The sequence below is a fragment of the Balaenoptera physalus genome, assembly GCF_965194825.1.
Source record: "Balaenoptera physalus genome assembly, chromosome: 12".
Taxonomy (NCBI): domain Eukaryota; kingdom Metazoa; phylum Chordata; class Mammalia; order Artiodactyla; family Balaenopteridae; genus Balaenoptera; species Balaenoptera physalus.
Genome location: NC_138897.1, coordinates 86874468 through 86891872, shown reverse-complemented (window position 1 = coordinate 86891872; position 17405 = coordinate 86874468). Strand labels below are relative to the sequence as shown.

Genomic DNA, 17405 nt, shown 5'->3' with positions numbered 1-17405 from the left:
AATTATTTTGGGGTTCGGTCAACTGCATTACACAGTAATTCATACAGGTCTGTGAATCCACTGTACGTGGTGGTGGTAGGATCAACGCTTGGTTGTCATGTTAAGTAATGAAATTTATTAAGCTAAAGGGCCAGGGAATTAACCTCTGCTCTGCTGAATAAAAATTGACATGCAGAGACCTTCTAATTATTTTAAGTGGTTTTCTTTTCTGGGTTCTTCCTTTATTTAATCTCTATCTCAGACCTTCACTAAAGAAAATGAAGAAAGCGGGAAAGGAAGACAAAGAGGTAAAAGAGGAGGAGCAAGAGATGGAAAGAAGAATATAAGGAACCCACATCCAGCCTGGGAGACCCCGCTGGAGACAGGAGATGATCATCCGGCCGATGGGTCTGGGCGGAAGTGGGACATTAAGGTCAGTTAGGAAGCCGGGTTCTAATTCTAATTCTACCAACAACTAACTGGCTGTATGATTTAGGCAGAATAGTTAGCCCCTCTGCCCTATTGATTTAGGGATAAGCATCACCCCACTGCCTCTATCACGACCACCATCACCACTAGAACATCAATAATTACCACGTGGCAATAACTATGAAAAGGCTTTAAAGTTACTAATCTCTCTAACTTCTAAAACAATTCTCCAAGGCAGCAATTAGCAGTATTACCGCCCCACCTCACAGTGAGGAAACTGAGGTACAGAGAGGTTCGGTGACTTACGCAAGGTCACCCAGATGGGGTGCAGTGGAGTCTGGGCTCATATCCAGGCCTGAGCCTGTCTTCCTCATCTGTCTTTTTGAGATAGTATTATCTTATCTGACTCGTGAAAGATGAAAAATGAGGAAATAGATGTGAAAGCATTTTTTAAAAAGTCAGAGTACAATCTGTACAACAGAGCACAGTTGGGTACACACGTAGGTAAGTTGCTAACGAGTAGAATTAAGATGCAAAAAAAGCTGTACCTCTGTGAATCTCTATGCGCTCTCTTCTAAACCCTCTGCCACCTTAGGCACCACTCAAGGAATTGAAAACGGCATGACATGTTTGGCTGGGGGTTTGGAACGACTAAAATGTTCTTGCCTCTTAGCACTGCTCCCCTGATGGTTTGGTCCTCCACCAGGCAACAGAATCAGCTTCTTAAACGTGAAGATGCACATCCTGTGAAGAGTGCACCACCCCGCTGTCCTCGCAGCTCCCCGCCATCTGGGCTGGCCCCACCCTGCTTTGTCTCAGGGCTGTACACTTCTGAGGGGCTAAGTAACAAAAGTTTTCTATCCTGGATGCCATGCCTTCAAATCAGGCTGCCGTTATCTTTCCCCTGCCATCCCCTCTTCACTGGCCTCCCTATCTTGGACCTCTTTTCCTCTCCGATCCTTTCCAATGTTGCACACCGTCCCCAGGCTTCCCCGTACAGCCTCCAGGGCTCTGCGTGAGCTGGATCTGTCCCATCCCCTTAGCCTCCTCCTTGCCCCCTGATGCTCTAGCAACACCATCATGCTACACGACCATGCTCTGCCTCATCTCGTGTCTTTGTCCCTCTGCTTGGAATGCCCTTTCTTCTTCTTCACCTGGCTAACTTCTACTCATCCTTTAGAACTTACTGAGGTGTAAACCCCACCCTGTGTGGACGCTGCCTCTGCTTTTCCCGTGCTGCTGGAGCAGGTACCTCTGGCATGTGCTGCCCTCAACTGCCGGTTGACTTGTTTCTGTCCAGGCACGCCCTCCTCCTACCCCACTACCAGACGGAGCTCCCAGAGGGCAGGGACAATTTCTAAATCTTTTCTGTCCCCAGAACCAGCACATGGGGAGTCCTCAGAAAATATCTGTTGCCTGAATAACTAACCATTTGAAATTCTTGCATCTCTAATCTGAATTAAATACACGCCTCCTTTTGGGCACGTAACAATGGCGCAACCCTACTCTGATGTGGCACGTTCGCATTCTCTTTGGGTGGAGTGGGTGTACAGAACCGTCTGTGCAGAAGCTGAATCATCCGAACAGGATAGAGATAAGTGGATGCCTCTGAAATTTATTTTTTTTCCAGCTGGGAACTAGACTATAGCGGTGTTCTGGAAGAAGTGATCAAATGAAACAGGCTCCGCATGTGCCTCTCAGGTAAGTTATTTCTTTAGCTTGTAATGTGGTCTCTGACCTACCTTGTGCCCAGTGACCACAAGTGGTGTTTAAACCCCTCAAAGGAACACAGCTCCAGACCTTAATACCAGGTTACACAATAGGCATACGTTGTGCTTTGACTGATGGCACAAGTTCATGGACTTTGCAAGCTTTTGTGAACTCACGATTCACACACACACACACACACACCCTTGTTCACACACCATCCTCCACCAAAATCCATCTCAGACCCTGTAAACATCTTGAAATGTAAGCACAGTGACAGCAACCTCAAATGGTCATTTTGTCAGAGGATGTTGAGCAAGGCTGCCATCCCCACTGGTTCCTTTGTGGTGAAAAGGTACCTTGGCCCAGGGCTACTCTTTAATGAATGTGAGTCAGCATTTGTATGAGAGATGTATGCATCTCTTCTGGAAGAAGAAGAATAAAAACCCGCCAAGTGTCAACAAACTGTTCCATATGCATCCCAATTAGGGCGATTTCTGGAAGGGAGCAGAAGCCCCCATAGCTCCGGTTTCTAGGCAACTGCTATTAGGAGTTCTGAACCTCGTTGGGAAGGGAAGATGGGCACGTCGGCCTTGTGAAGGAGTGTAATGTGCCTCTTCCTGCTCCCCTCACTTCCCCAGCCCGCTTTTTGTCTATTTACCCCATCATATTTAGAAGCAAATTAGAACTTGGAGGGGGTGTGGAAGAAGCTAACTATCCTTGAGTGCAAAAACCCTTGGGAGGATTAGGCTTTGAAAATTATCCTAATGACAGCCATTACCTACAGAGCACTTTCTGAGTGTCAGGCAGGGCCCCAGGGCCTCACACGTACTATCTCATTTAATCCCTACAAGAGCCCTGCAAGGCAGGTACTATAATTTCAAAGACAGAGAAACTGAGGTTCACATTAATGAGGTCACCGGCCTAAAGTCACACAATCAGAAGGTGGCAAAGCCAGGATTTCCACTCTGGTCTATCTGAATCTAGGAGTCACCGACTTCTTTTTTTTTTTTTTTGAGTATAGTTGATTTACAATTTTATATTAGTCTACGGTATATAACATAATGACTCAGTAGTTTTATAGATTATACTCCACTTAAAGTCATTATAAAATAATGGCTATATTTCCCCATGCTGTAAAATATATCCTTGAAGCTTATTTATTTTATATATAGTAGTTTTCCTAACCACTGCCCTCTCCTGCCATCCATCAACACACAGAAACTTACCCCACATGAAAAAAAAAAAAAGCATACCCTTGGGAGGCAGTTCAGCAATCAGTTTTCGGTTCTGAGATAAACTCGTTGAGTATTTTTTTTTTTTTTAAAGAATGTAAGCCCCACCCTACAATACCCATTACTACCTATTGTGCTCAATGACTAAATGGGATGGAAGGATTGTTCATGGACCAGCCAGTGTGGACAGAAAACATGCATCAGCAGAGAAACAGGCTTTTTCTGTTTCTTCAGCACACTGGCTATCTCCAGAGAACCCCTGGCTTATAATTTTGAAACAGACAACAGACGATGGAATAAGGCACAAGGCCACAAGCCTGTGAGCTTTTGACCCGTGTTCTTCTGCTTGATTGATGGTGGGGATTACTTGCTGGAGAACAAGAACTGCTCAGGAATTCACTAAGTGTCAGTATGAGGGGAAATTGCAGGGGTCTGAGGTGCGGTGCAGCTGCTGGGGGCAGTGTGTGGTGAAAGGCTTCCCTTCTCAGTTCACAACTTGGGTCTTGCCTGCCGCCATGAGGGGCAGCTTCTGATGGCCTCCTGGACGTGGGGCGGCTGTCTGCCACAGCTTGTCTTTGTCGTGGGACATTCAGAGAGAGCCCGGAAGATGCAAAACCTCTGTTCAGGACCACGGCCAGCTCCACCCCCCACCCCGCCCCGCCCCCTGCACCGGGCCCCCATTTACCCAGGGTCTGCTGAGCTGCCTCAGTTTGAAAGATGTTCTGTTTACTACCTGATCCCAGGATTAAACTCTCATCTTCCTCTCACATTTGAGATGACCTTACATCAATCCCTAGCCCAGTGCCTGGGACAGAGCAGGAACTTAGCAAAAGGTGTCTACAGTCACCCAACCTTCCAGGTCCTGTCCTGGCTGCGATCGTGGGTTTTCTCTGCCAGGGATCCCTCCCCCAACTCTATATCCTTTTTACCTGGTCATTTCCTAGTCACTTTTCTAGATCAAACACTTCCTAAGGGCGTAAACTCAAAGAACCACAGACATATTGCAGGGAAAAGGTAAATGAGTCCAAACACAGCCTTTTTAAGGCGGTATCTAGTCTACAAATCACCATCGACACTCTTATCAATAATTTGGCCTGTGATCCCTTCTCCAGCACTTCCCTGCTCCCAGGCCCCAGGCCCTGAGAGCTCTTTAAGCTCTTATTTTTATCTCTGTATAACTACCAATAAAGTGCTGCTCAACTGTACAACCTCAGGGCCGCTATTAACACTGTATTCTACAAATTGAGTTTTTTTGGGGTGCCATTCACTCTGAAACACACATTGCGAATGGTAGTCCCTGGAACTGTGCAAAGGGGCAGCCCTGTTCCGAACATATACCACTCCTTTCCCCACCCCAGTCCTTGCATGGGCAGTAGGAGACCTTCAGAGAAAGTTCACTGGATCTAAAGGTTGCTTTTCAGCTAATGTGCATTTTGGGCTGTTTCAGGGCAGGGATGGAGATTCAGATTCTCGCCTTAACTAGCTGTTTGGATTTGGCTTTATTTAATGGATTCCCGAATAAGCTCTTCTGATTATCTTGCAAAGCTCTTCTGATTATCTTGCAAAGATTATCTTGCAAAGCAATGTTCTAATTGGTTTCTTTTACTTTGCACCCACATTCTGCCAGGAAACTCTTGGTTGGAGCTAATCTGGCCCAGAACGACTCCTAAAGCTAAACACACAGATGTGCTGAAGGGCCAGGACATGCATTTTCCTTAAATGGTACCCATGGGCCTAACAGAGCAGCATCAAAACAGTCAGAATTTCCTGACCCTCAAAACTCTGTCTGTCTGCCTCATATGCAATCTAAGGGAACTTGCTGAAACATCATTCTTGGCACTTCTCAGGCTGTTTGATTTGACCGTCCTGCATTTTCTTGAAGCTCAGGGCAGAAAAGTGCTTCTGCAAGCATTCTTGCTGACTTTGTTCTCATTTCCATGGGAAATTTTGGGAAGATAAAGTCCAGGTGAGTAAGTTTGTAAGGGGGGGGTCCTTCTAATCGCAAGGGGGATGGCAATGTTCTGCTGTGATGAGGTTTGACTTTGGGAAAATGTCTCATTCCACATTACTATCCATCTATTGAAATGATTTATGTGACGTATCTGGGCTCCTCCATAGAAAAAAAAAAAAAAACTGTGCTCTCTCTGTAAGTTTTTCAACAAGAAAAAGCCCAGAAAACCTCTATGGTTATACACTAGGGTGGCTTCCCTCAGATTGAGCAGGGAAAAGGCATCTTGGAGCCCCTAAAGGCAACCTCTCATATGCAGGTAGCCTGACCGTCTGGGGGAAGGTTCCTAATCAAACGCTATGGGATTTGAGAGCTATGATGGTGTGGATCAGTGAGACGTCAGGAAGAACGGCTAGTACAGTCTCTAAGAGCTTGGAGGACCTGTTCTCGACAGCGACACGTCGTGGCAGTGAGAAGCAATGGAGGACACAGCACCAATGTTCTCCCTCCACCTCTGGGTGTGGAAGGTAACCAACAAAGCTATTCATTAGACATTTCAAGGGGGAGGTGAAGCTCCTAGAGGGAGACACTTGACTTTCTGTGAAAAATTCATGTGATGGCTCCTACGGCTAGCTGGAAAAATATAAGAAGTGTGACTTAAATTCGTAGCCTCTTTATGTTACAAAAGAGATGGCCCTTATGATGTAGCTGCTCATATTCTAAACGCTTCCTGTGTACTAACTAGTTTAATCTTAAAAACAATGCCTGAAAAGTATCTAGCTCTTTGTCTCTCAAGGCAAAGGACAAACTATAGCACCCTAAGCTTCTTAGCTGTATGCTCTCCAGCATTTGACTTTCCTTCCAATCAGATAGGAATGAGAAAACTCTGGGTCCCCGCACAGGTGACAAGAAAATCTCTCCTAAAGAATGGACAGCTTTTCTGCCCGTGGACGCCGCCAAGTAAGCATCGTTGACGTCTCCCCCGCCTCCACTGCCGTCATGTCTAAGTCAGAGTCACCCGAAGAGCCCGAACAGCTGCGGAAGCTCTTCATCGGAGGTCTGAGCTTTGAAACAACCGACGAGAGTCTGAGGAGCCATTGTGAGCAGTGGGGAGCGCTCACAGACTGTGCGGTAATGAGGGATCCAAACACCAAGCGCCCCAGAGGCTTCGGGTTTGTCACAGACGCCGCTGTGGAGGGGGTGGATGCGGCCATGAAGGTAAGGCCACACGAGGCGCATGGGAGAGTTGTGGAACCAAAGAGCGCCATCTCAAGAGAAGATTCTCGAAGACCTGGTGCCCACTTAACTGCGAAAAACATTTTTGTTGGTGCCATTAAAGAAGACACTGGGGCTTCCCTGGTGGCGCAGTGGTTGAGAGTCTGCCTACCAATGCAGGGGACACGGGTTCGAGCCCTGGTCTGGGAAGATCCCACATGCCGCGGAGCAACTAAGCCCGTGCACCACAGCTACTGAGCCTGCGCGTCTGGAGCCTGTGCTCCGCAACAAGAGAGGCCGCGATAGTGAGAGGCCCGCGCACCACGATGAAGAGTGGCCCCCGCTCGCCGCAACTAGAGAAAGCCCTCGCACAGAAACGAAGACCCAACACAGCCAAAAATAAATAAGTAAATAAATACATTAAAAAAAAAAAAAGACACTGAAGAACATCACCTAAGAGATTATTTTGAACAGTAAGGGAAAATTGAAGTGATTGAAATCATGACTGACCGAGGCAGTGGCAAAAAGAGAGGCTTTGCTTTCGTAACCTTTGATGACCATGACTCCGTAGACAAGACTGTCATTCAGAAATACCACACTGTGAGTGGCCACAAGTGTGAAGTAAGGAAAGCCCCATCTAAGCAAGAGATGGCTAGTGCCTCATCCAGACAAAGAGGTCAAAGTGGTTCTGGAAACTTTGGTGGTGGTCTTGGAGGTGGTTTTGGTGGGAATGACAGCTTTGGTCGTGGAGGAAACTTCAGTGGTCGAGGTGGCTTTGGTGGCAGCCGCAGTGGCGGGGGATATGGTGGCAGTGGGGATGGCTATAATGGATTTGGTAATGATGGAAGCCATTTTGGAGGTGGTGGAAGCTACAATGATTTCGGCAGTTACAACAATCTTCAAATTTTGGACCCATGAAAGGAGGAAACTTTGGAGGCAGAAGTGCTGGCCCCTGTGGTGGTGGAGGCCAATACTTTGCCAAACCCCGAAACCAAGGTGCCCATGGCGGTTCCAGCAGCAGCAGGAGCTATGGCAGGGGCAGAAGGTTTTGATTACTGCCAGGAAACAAAGCTTAGCAGGAGAGGAGAGCCAGAGAAGTGACAGTGAAGCTGCAGGTTACAACAGATTTGTGAACTCAGCCAAGCACAGTAGTGGTAGCAGGGCCCAGCTGCTACAAAGAAGACATGTTTTAGACAATACTCATGTGTATGGGCAAAAAAACTCGAGGACTGTATTTGTGACTAGTTGTATAACAGGTTATTTTAGTTTCTGTTCTGTGGAAAGTGTAAAGCGTTCCAACAAAGGGTTTTAATGTAGATTTTTTTTTTTTTTTTTGGCACCCATGCTGTTGATTGCTAAATGTAATAGTCTGATCATGATGCTGAAAAAACGTGTCTTTTTTTTAAAAAAAAAAAAAGAATGGACAGAATCCCAGTGGCATGGTCAAGCAGTTGGAGTGAGGTGTAAACACTAGCCATCAGGAATACTGACTGTGTTGCTTGTATGTGTGTTTAACACATGCAATCCAAGTGCCAGACATATGCATCTTAACTCATTTACCCATCACAACCAAGTTTTATTATTGTCCTCATTTTACAGATGAGGGCAATGAGATTCAGAGAGATTAGGTAGCTTGCCCATATTCAAACAGTTTGTCAGTGGTGGAGCCGGGATTCAGGCTGGTTCCAAAAGCCATGATATACTACCTGTCAATACAGTAGATCAGGGGAGGGATAGGTGACTGGAAAACTGGTTTTAAAGATGATTCTTGTTCTTATGCACTTCTGGAGTAGAGCCATGAGGAAATGTATACCTGTTGAAATATACTTACAAGCATTCATTTTGGAATAACAGGGTTTGAACTGCCTGCTATTGTATTATTATTATTGCTTTGTACTCCTGTGGGTCGTGGGTTGGACCAATGACAGAGCGTCACTTTTCTCACAGTGGGCTGCAAGTTGGTTTTTGGCCCAGCATCCTAAGTGTTGCACCTGAGCACCGTACAGGTTCTCGGAGATGCGCTTGGCGAACTTGTGAGGTTTCTGACTTTTTAATATAATTTTATTTTATTTTACTTTTAAGTGAAATCATAACTGCAAAGCGTCAGTTAATATTACAGAGAAGATCCAGAAAAAGACGTGGTCAAAGGCTATAGTCTGGAGAGAATGGAAGTTTTCCCTTGCATTGAAAAAGGTGAATGGATTATAGTCTTTGGCAATAGGCTCATCTGAGCGAAAACCATCAGAACAATCACTTGTGGAGGGGCTGGGATTAAAGGGAGTACTGAGTAAGACAAAGATTTTATGTGAAGAATCCTGGGAAAGAGAAATGATCTCGCAGATGCAGATTGGGTCTGCCTATGGGTCAGGTGGACATTGTCAGTAAATTTGGGGGCAGGGTTTATTTCGTGACCATTTTTTGTTTTCATTTTGCTCTCCATAAACTGCTCCTTTGCTTCTGATGACTATGCTAAGGTGAAAAGGGCAAAAAGTCATGTCTGAGGTATTGCCAACCTCTTACACCCTGTTTTTTTTGCTTTGCTTTCATTTCTTATGGGAAAGGCTCATTTGTTTCAAGCATTTATGAACTAGCTATTTTCAGCAACTGAAACCCAGTATAAATCTAGAGGACTTCAATTAAGGGGCAAGAACCTTAAAGCTGCATGCCCTAGGAATTTATCTTATGGAACTAGAGTATTAGAATGATGTAACTCCGAAGATGTCCATCTAAGCACTGTTTATGTAACAGGAGAACAAATCAAAAACAACCCAGAAGTGCAATGATAGGAAATTGGTTAGATAAGTTATGCTACATTCTTACACGGGAATATTATACAACCATCAAGATGGTTGTATTTGAGTGACTATTTGATATTAAAGACATCGCTATTTGTTTTAGATGTGATAATATTACTGTGGTTATGGCTTTAAAAAGAGTCCTTCTCTTCTTCTCTAGTCTTCTCTAGTCCTTCTCCTAGACAGTTGTTTGAATATTTATGGATAAAATGATAAACGCTTCAAAATAATAGGGGAGGATGATGTGTAAATGAAACAAGATTGACTATAAGTTGATAATCATTGATCTGAGCAATGGGTACATAGAAGTTCATTGTATTGCTCTGTTCAAATACAGATGCTTGAATATTTTCATACTAAAAAGTTTAAAAAATGAAATTGTAGATGGGCATTTATTGACATGGAAGAGGTTCATAATGTATTGCTAAATAAAAAATCATGTTACCAAATGGAATATGCAAAATGCTTCTATTTTTTTTTTGGTAAAAAAATACACAAGTATATATAAAAATATTGATAAAAGTTGACATACCAAAATATGAATAGGGATGATTCCGAGGTGATGTAATTGAGTGTGGTTCTATTACTTATTAATATCTACTTCTCCATATTTTCCAGTTTTTCTAAATCATCTTATGTATTTTTAAAAGTTCTTTAAAATATAGGGCTCAGGAAACTGTTTGGCAGTATTGACTACAGCTGAGCCTACGTGAGCTCTGAGAGCCAACACTTCCACTTTTAGGTATGTTCCCAACAGAAATGCATACACACGTTCAGCCAAAAACATGCATAAGAATGCTCATAGCAGCTCTCTTCATAATAGCCCTAAAGTGGAAACCACCCAAATACCCATCAATCCCAGAACGAGTATGTTATGCTACTTTCACACAATGGAAACTGCCCAGAAACTGAAGGATTACAAACCCCAACTCTGTGAGGCAGTGTGGATAAATCTCAGAAACCTAATGTCCAATGAAAAAAAAAAAAAACAAACAGATACGATAAGAGTGCCAACTGTACAATTTCACTTACGCAACGTTCAAAGCAGGAGATACTAAATGTAAGTCCTGGAAGTCAGGACAGTGATTTTCTTTGGGGTGAGATAGTGACCGGGAGGGACACGAGCAGGTTTTCTGAGGGGCCTGGTAACGTCCCTTTTCTTGATGGGGGTGTGGGTTCCATGGGTGTGTTCATCTTGTGAAAATTTATTGAGCTGTAGGCTTAATGATTTGTGTGCTTTCCTGTATTATATTTCAATAAAAAGTTCAAAAAAATTACAGGGCTTAATGCAGGCAGCATTTGCGCTAAGTGGTGGATTAGTGCTTTATTGTACAGCCTGTGGTTACATCCATTAGAATGATGGCTTGTTGAACAATCCCAATAGGAAGAGATTTCAAATCAATATGGAAATCCAGCACTAACAGCTGCATCTGCACCGCCTCCACTTACAAACTATCCATCCTCACTCCCCGCTCCTACCCGGTATCAGATTTGCTCCAATGGTCCCTTAAACACGGACCTTTGAGGTTCAGAGTCTGGGATCGGGTGTGACATGCTGGATCTCGTGCTGAGCTCTGCCTGTAGCCCCATGACTGGGGACAGGGAGAAATCCGTGAGATCATGACCATACTGTACAATAGTTACAGTCACCTGGGGAACACGAAGGATGTAACACACGCAGCTACCATTTATCAAGTATTTACCATGTGTCAGGCACTGTTCTAAGTGCTTTATTAACTCCTTTAATCCTCACAAGATCCCTGAGAGAGGAAGAAAGTATTTTTGCAGTCTCTACTCTGGGGAATTAGAGAAATTAGGAAGGCTGTTCACCACTATGTGGCTTGTAAGCCGCAGAGCTGGGATTTGAACCCCAGCAGTCTGGCTCAAAGCCTGCACGGACGGACAGGACGTGTGCGTGCTTACTGCTCTGAGCTAGGTTTCCTTGCGGCTCAGCCCGGCCGCCTGATCTTTTCAGGGATGCATCCCGTCACCTTCCATTGTCCCTGTCCCCTCAGCCTGATGCCTAAAAAAGAAAGCCAGAGGGATTCTGAAACATGCATTCATTCATTCAACAAAAGTACTTCTAAGCACCAAGTACATTCCGGACACTCTGCTGGACACTGACAATATATCTGTGAGAAAGAGATATGGCCCCTGTTGTTAGGGAGCCTTTAATCTAGTGGTGGAAATGGCCATTATTCAAATAACTAAAGAAAACTGCAAAATCATACACATTAAGCAAGAAGTACAACATGGAACAAAGGCCCTAGAGTAGATGTGAGTTCCACCTCTGCTACTAACACATCCTGTGATCTTGGACAAGGCAATTCCTCTCTCTGGGCTATGGTTTCCTCACCTGGGACATGGGGGCCTTAGAATAGATGATCAATTCCCAAACTGACTGTGGTAGTCAATGCTACCACATCTGTGGGATGTTAATTTAGGATGGTTGTGCATGAGGACAAAACGTTCCATTGTCAGTTCAGTTGTGTTTTCATAACCTCTCTCTTCTTGTTATTCAAGCTTTTATTTCTGGACACATATTCCAGGGCATGCTGGGGAAAGCCACCCAGAATCCCCCTTCTAGACAGAGGCCCCCATTTCTCCAGGTGCTGGTGTCTGCTGAGGGCTCATAGCTGAGTTCTTTCCCAGGATCTGTCATCAAATAAAAGGAGCTGCTTCAATAAAGGGTACGCCCCTCCTTAGAGGAAACCTGCATTCAGCGACTGGTTCCTCCAAGAGTACAAAGGTCTGGTCCTCTTGCCTCTAAAGCTGGGATATCTCAGAATGGCCAACCCAGCTCCAGAGCTCCCTGCGGGATCATCTGAAGTTTGCGCTGTGATTGCTTCTTAGCTCAACTTCTCCCTCTGCCCATCCTGCTGCCCTCACTTGCTTACAGGTGTTGCTCCTAACAGCACTTCCCAATGAACAACCTGCATGAAAATCTCCATCTCAGAGTCTGTCCCAGGGAAACTGACCTACAGCAGTTAGGTGCAAGAGTGACCCTCAGAAGTAGACTCTAAAATGGAATTTTGGATCAGTCTCCCTAAGGCAATAGAAATAAAAGCAAGAATAAACAAATGGGACCTAATCAAACTTGTAAGCTTCTGCACAGCAAAGAAAACGATCAACAAAACAAATGGACAACTTACAAAACGGGAGAAAAGATTTGCAAACGACACCACTGACAAGGGGTTAATTTCCAAAATATACAAACAGCTCATACAACTCAGTATCAAAAAAGCAAATAACCCAATCAGAAATGGGCAGAAGACCTAAATAGACATTTCTCCAAAGAATACATCCAGATGGTCAACAGGCACATAAAATATTCAACATCACTAATTATTAGAGAAATGCAAATCAAAACCAGAATGAGGTATCGCCTCACACTGGTCAGAATGGCTATCATCAAAAAGTCTACAAATAGTAAATGGTGGAGAGGGTGTGGAGAAAAGGGAACCCTCCTCCACTGTTGGTGGGAATGTAAATTGGTGCAGCCACTATAGAAAACAGTATGGAGGTTCCTTAAAAAACTAAAAATAGATCTACCATATGACCCAGCAATTCCACTACTGGGTATGTATCTGGAAAAAATGAAAACTCTAATTCAAAAAGACACATTCACCCCAATGTTCACAACAACACTAGTTACAACGGCCAAGACACAGAAGCAACGCAAGTGCTCATTAATGGATTGCCTTAAAAAGATGTGGTACATATATACAATGGAATATTACTCAGCTGTAAAAAAGAATGGAATATTACCATTTGCAGCAACATGGATGGGCCTAGAGAATATTATGCTTAGTGAAATAAGTCAGACAGAGAAAGAAAATACTATATGATATCACATATGTGGAATCTAACAAATATTACAAATGAGTCTATATACAAAACAGAAACAGACTCATAGACACAGAAAACAAACTTAGGGTTACCAAAGGGGAATGGGAGGGGAGGGAGGGACAAATTAGGAGCATGAGATTAATAGATACACACTACTGTACATAAAGTAGATAAACAACAAGGATTTACTGTATAGCACAGGGAATTTTACCCAATATCTTATCATAGCCTATAATGGAATATAATCTGCAAAAAAAAGATGGAATTTTGGAGCTGGATTAAGCACCATCCATCTGGCAATGAGGACCTGATCAGTGGCGTGCTGAGCCAACCCACACCAGCTTGTGAGCGTGGACTGTCGACATCTCTTCCCAACCACACATTCAGTGCCATCACATTAGTAGCTTGCGGCTGGCTATGGTGGGAGTATTTACACCACAGAAATGAGCAAATACAACATATCAAGATTTTTTTCCCCCCACTGAAGAGTGGGGTGTTAAACACGCGCCAGCAAACCTCCCATCCCGTCTCCGGCAGTAGGAGCAGTAGTGAGTGGCCCTGGTAGGCTGCGGAAAGGGCAGCTGTCAGCACTCTCCGGGGGGGAAGACGGGACCAGACACCCGCGGGAGGTGCTGCACGGGCTGGTGCAACATCTCAAGCTGTTGAGAGGTCTGGGGCAGGTGACGGTAACAAAGACTGTGGAGCTAGATGGCTGTTGTGCGGGGTCTACTGGTGCACCGGAGAAGATAATGAAAGAGTGAGGGTGGGTAATCGCCGATTCAAGGTGAAGCGTGAAAGCTAGAGAGCCTCTTGGCACGTGTAACATTCCCTGTGACACAGTGATCCCAGTTATGACCCAGCATAAGGTGGAAGTGGGACACCTGGAATCAGGCACGAGCAGGGTCAGAGGGCACAGTTAAGGTGCGCGGGCGGTGGTGCGGACTCCCGTGTCACCCACCGGTGATGCTGCACCGTCCTGCGTCTCCACTGCCTGACGGCACCCCCAGGAAACCACAGCACACAAGTCTCCATCTGAGACCGCTTCCCTAGTGACCCATCCCGCGACACATATTAAACATCAGTGGATTTTATATCCAGACTTTTATCTAGTTTTTTTCCCTCATTCACGGTGTCTAATCTGCCACATAGCCAGAAATGGAAGTCCATGGTTTAAAAATTAGCCAATGCTGGGCTTCCCTGGTGGCGCAGTGGTTGAGAATCTGCCTGCCAATGCAGGGGACATGGGTTCGAGCCCTGGTCTGGGAAGATCCCACATGCAGTGGAGCAACTGGGCCCGTGAGCCACAACTGCTGAGCCTGCGCGTCTGGAGCCCGTGCTCCGCAACGAGAGGCCGCGATAGTGAGAGGCCCGCGCACCGCGATGAAGAGTGGCCCCCACTTGCTGCAACTAGAGAAAGCCCACGCACAGAAACGAAGACCCAACACAGCCAAAAATAAATAAATAAGTAAGTAAATAAATAAATAGCCAATGCTGAGCTATGTGCGTTTAAGTAGACTTCCTTACTACAGAACTTTACAGAACTTTGAAATTCTACTGTGAATTGGGAACCTCTGAGGTGGGGATATAGTTCACAGCATTTTCCAAACATATGTGGCCACAGAACACTTTTCTTCATAGCGCACCTTGTAGGATGCGTGCTCAGCTCAACATAAGAGGGGAAACTTTGGAGAAGGTGACCTGTTCTCTTCAAGAGCTAAAATCCAGGGCGTCTCCTAAAACCAGTAGCTCCCTCTGCTCGTGGTTTGGGGGGACTGAGGTCAGCATTACTGCAGTCATACTGAAAATGATGGAAGAGTGACAGTTGTCACTCATTGTCAGTATTTTATCTCCTGGCATTTTCTCTCTGAATGTAGCTGATATAGGCTCTCCCTCTGGTAAAAAAAGGGATGCAAATGAAACAAACTCTGACCTGGATAATATCCCCCCCCACCCCGTTCCCTCCCAGGTCTGGGGAAGCCAAATATAGTGTGAGGTCTTTGTTTTAGATAACAGACCGTCTCTTTTTCTTCCTCTGTCTCTTAAACACACACACACACACACGCGTGCACGCGCACACATTTAATCAATAGGGTAAATTCACCTTAGGACCTATTTACCTAAGAGTTTTGTAGGGTCGGGCAGAACTGAGTTAAATCATTTTCTTGCCCACGGGAGAGAAGCATACATTGTCTGTACTATGCAGGCTTCCCCTGAAATGGTGAGGAGCACATTTGTGCATGGTCCAAGACCACTGAGGTCTGGGGAACGGAAGATGCCGGCCTGAGGGCTTCTAGCTTGTCACACATGGGTGGCACTCTGACTTCCTTGGTCTTGCCTCTGTTTTCAGAGCACTGGAGGAGCAAAGGGAAGGAAGTGAAGCAGAACAGGAGGTTTTTACGCACACTGTCTCATTTCGTCCTCACCAAAAAAATCCTTGAAAGAAGGCATTGATTCCATTCTACAGATGAGAGGTAGGTTTAGAGAAGTAAAATGACGAGGCTGAGGTCACTCAGCTGATGAGTGACAGGACGGGGTTTCTTTGCTTCCAAAGCTCATGCCCTTCATGGCTGCCCTTGAATATCTGCAGACAGTCTCAGGACAACCAGCTTAAAGACAACAACAACTAACTTTTATCGATCTACTCCTACATTCTTCACCCATATCTGCCCCCGCAAATCCCAACAACTGTGTGAAGCAGACTTCTTATCCCTGCAATCCATCCCATAGATAAAGAAACCAAGCTCTACAGAAGTGAACTGATTCGTTCATGGCCACCCAGGTAATAACTGGTCGAGTCAAGATTTGAACCCACAGCTGACTCCAAAGCCAGCGCACTTTCAGCTATACTGTGTGAACCCTCCAAGCCTGGCTATAAGCCTGAGAACACTGCCTGTCATCTGGGAAAGGATTTCAGAAAACAGAGTTTTGTGCAAACCTTTATGTAACAAAAGGTTCAAGGGTTCAAGATATTTTGATGCTTAAATTTGAAAACACGGTCTTCTAGTTGAGTTCCTTTTTAATATGGGGTCCTCTGAGGCAGCCATAGCCATAAGGAGAGAAATTAAACAAAGATATCCACCCTCAGTGGAGAGCGGTAAAAGAAAAGCAGAGAAGAAAACTTGCCCTAGAACTATAGTTAACTAGCGGTGTCAAAGACACACGAAGATACCAGTAACAAAGAAAAAGTAGGTAGAGCCTCTGGGTCACATTCAAGATGATACAAATGCAATTAACTCGAGCCAGGTTCCTCCAGCCCACAGCAGTGACCTACCCTTCGGGTGTGAGGCTGTGTTGATCATTTCTGGGCTAAGGACACGGGGCCAAGTCCTTTCCTTCATGGAACATGCTGGGGACTCATTAATGTCCACCCGCTGGCTGCAGGGCATGGGGATGATGTAATGTGGGGGAACTAAGGTTTTCTTTGAATGATTCATAAGGTACCATTCAGAAGGCTTAACTTTGCCCGCATTGCAAAGTATTGACCAGCATATAAATCCATGATGTTAAACAATTCTGCGGCTTTGAGGCAAGTCTCAAGTCTGGGGAGGGGGCAGTGGGAAGAATCAGGCTTGAACTTTGAAATGAAAAAGTTCTGGGCTATAGGCTACGGATGTGGAGGTCCTGGGTGTTGAGTGATGAGACGCAGAAGTCATTGAGAACCGTCAGTAAATGTCAGAGGTCAACAACCATTTTTCAACTATTTAAATTCACTGATTAAGATCAGCCTCATTTATGAAGGGATTTGAGTGAGGTTTGTTCTCCTGCTGGTTTCTTACACTCCCTCCCTCATCTTGGATTAATAAGGTGCCATATTATAGATACCAAAGTCTTACACTCCCGCCCTCATTTTGGATTAATAAGGTGCCATATGATAGATACCAAAGTCTCCTTTTGAGTCTTCTAATTTAGAGATGACAAATAAATTACATCCTGTTTAACAACTCTAATCAATGGTGGTAGCTACCTGGAGTGCTGGATTGAGAGGACTTTTGAGACCAAGTCTGGGCTCAAATGGAAAGAGTGCTGTGCTCCATCAGTAATGTCTGCCTTGGGCACAGGAGAAAGGAGTGGGGGTACATGTGCCACCCATCTAGATTTAACTTTTAATTAAATTATTTGTTTTGTCTCTTTTTGTTTCAAGAAGAGAAGTTCACTCCACCTACCAGCTTAGACACAAACCATAACTCAAAGGGAATGTCCCTTATTAAACACCATTAACTCATAAAGCAGCCCAGCAACAGAGTGGGA

General features: G+C 44.9%; 1 protein-coding gene, 1 long non-coding RNA gene and 1 pseudogene across 6 annotated transcripts in view; 2 read left to right on the top strand and 1 right to left on the bottom strand.

The window, feature by feature from the left end:
* The window catches only part of CCDC60 (coiled-coil domain containing 60), a 165718-nt gene that overhangs the window by 69535 nt on the left and 78778 nt on the right, over window positions 1-17405 (bottom strand). The gene's annotated exons all lie outside the window — the stretch shown is intronic.
* The window catches only part of LOC309639554, a 192412-nt gene that overhangs the window by 114128 nt on the left and 60879 nt on the right, over window positions 1-17405 (top strand). The gene's annotated exons all lie outside the window — the stretch shown is intronic.
* Window positions 4103-14633, top strand: LOC309639531 (heterogeneous nuclear ribonucleoprotein A1-like; annotated as a pseudogene). Its single transcript has 2 exons — window positions 4103-6642; window positions 6952-14633. The product of its transcript is annotated as a heterogeneous nuclear ribonucleoprotein A1-like (transcript).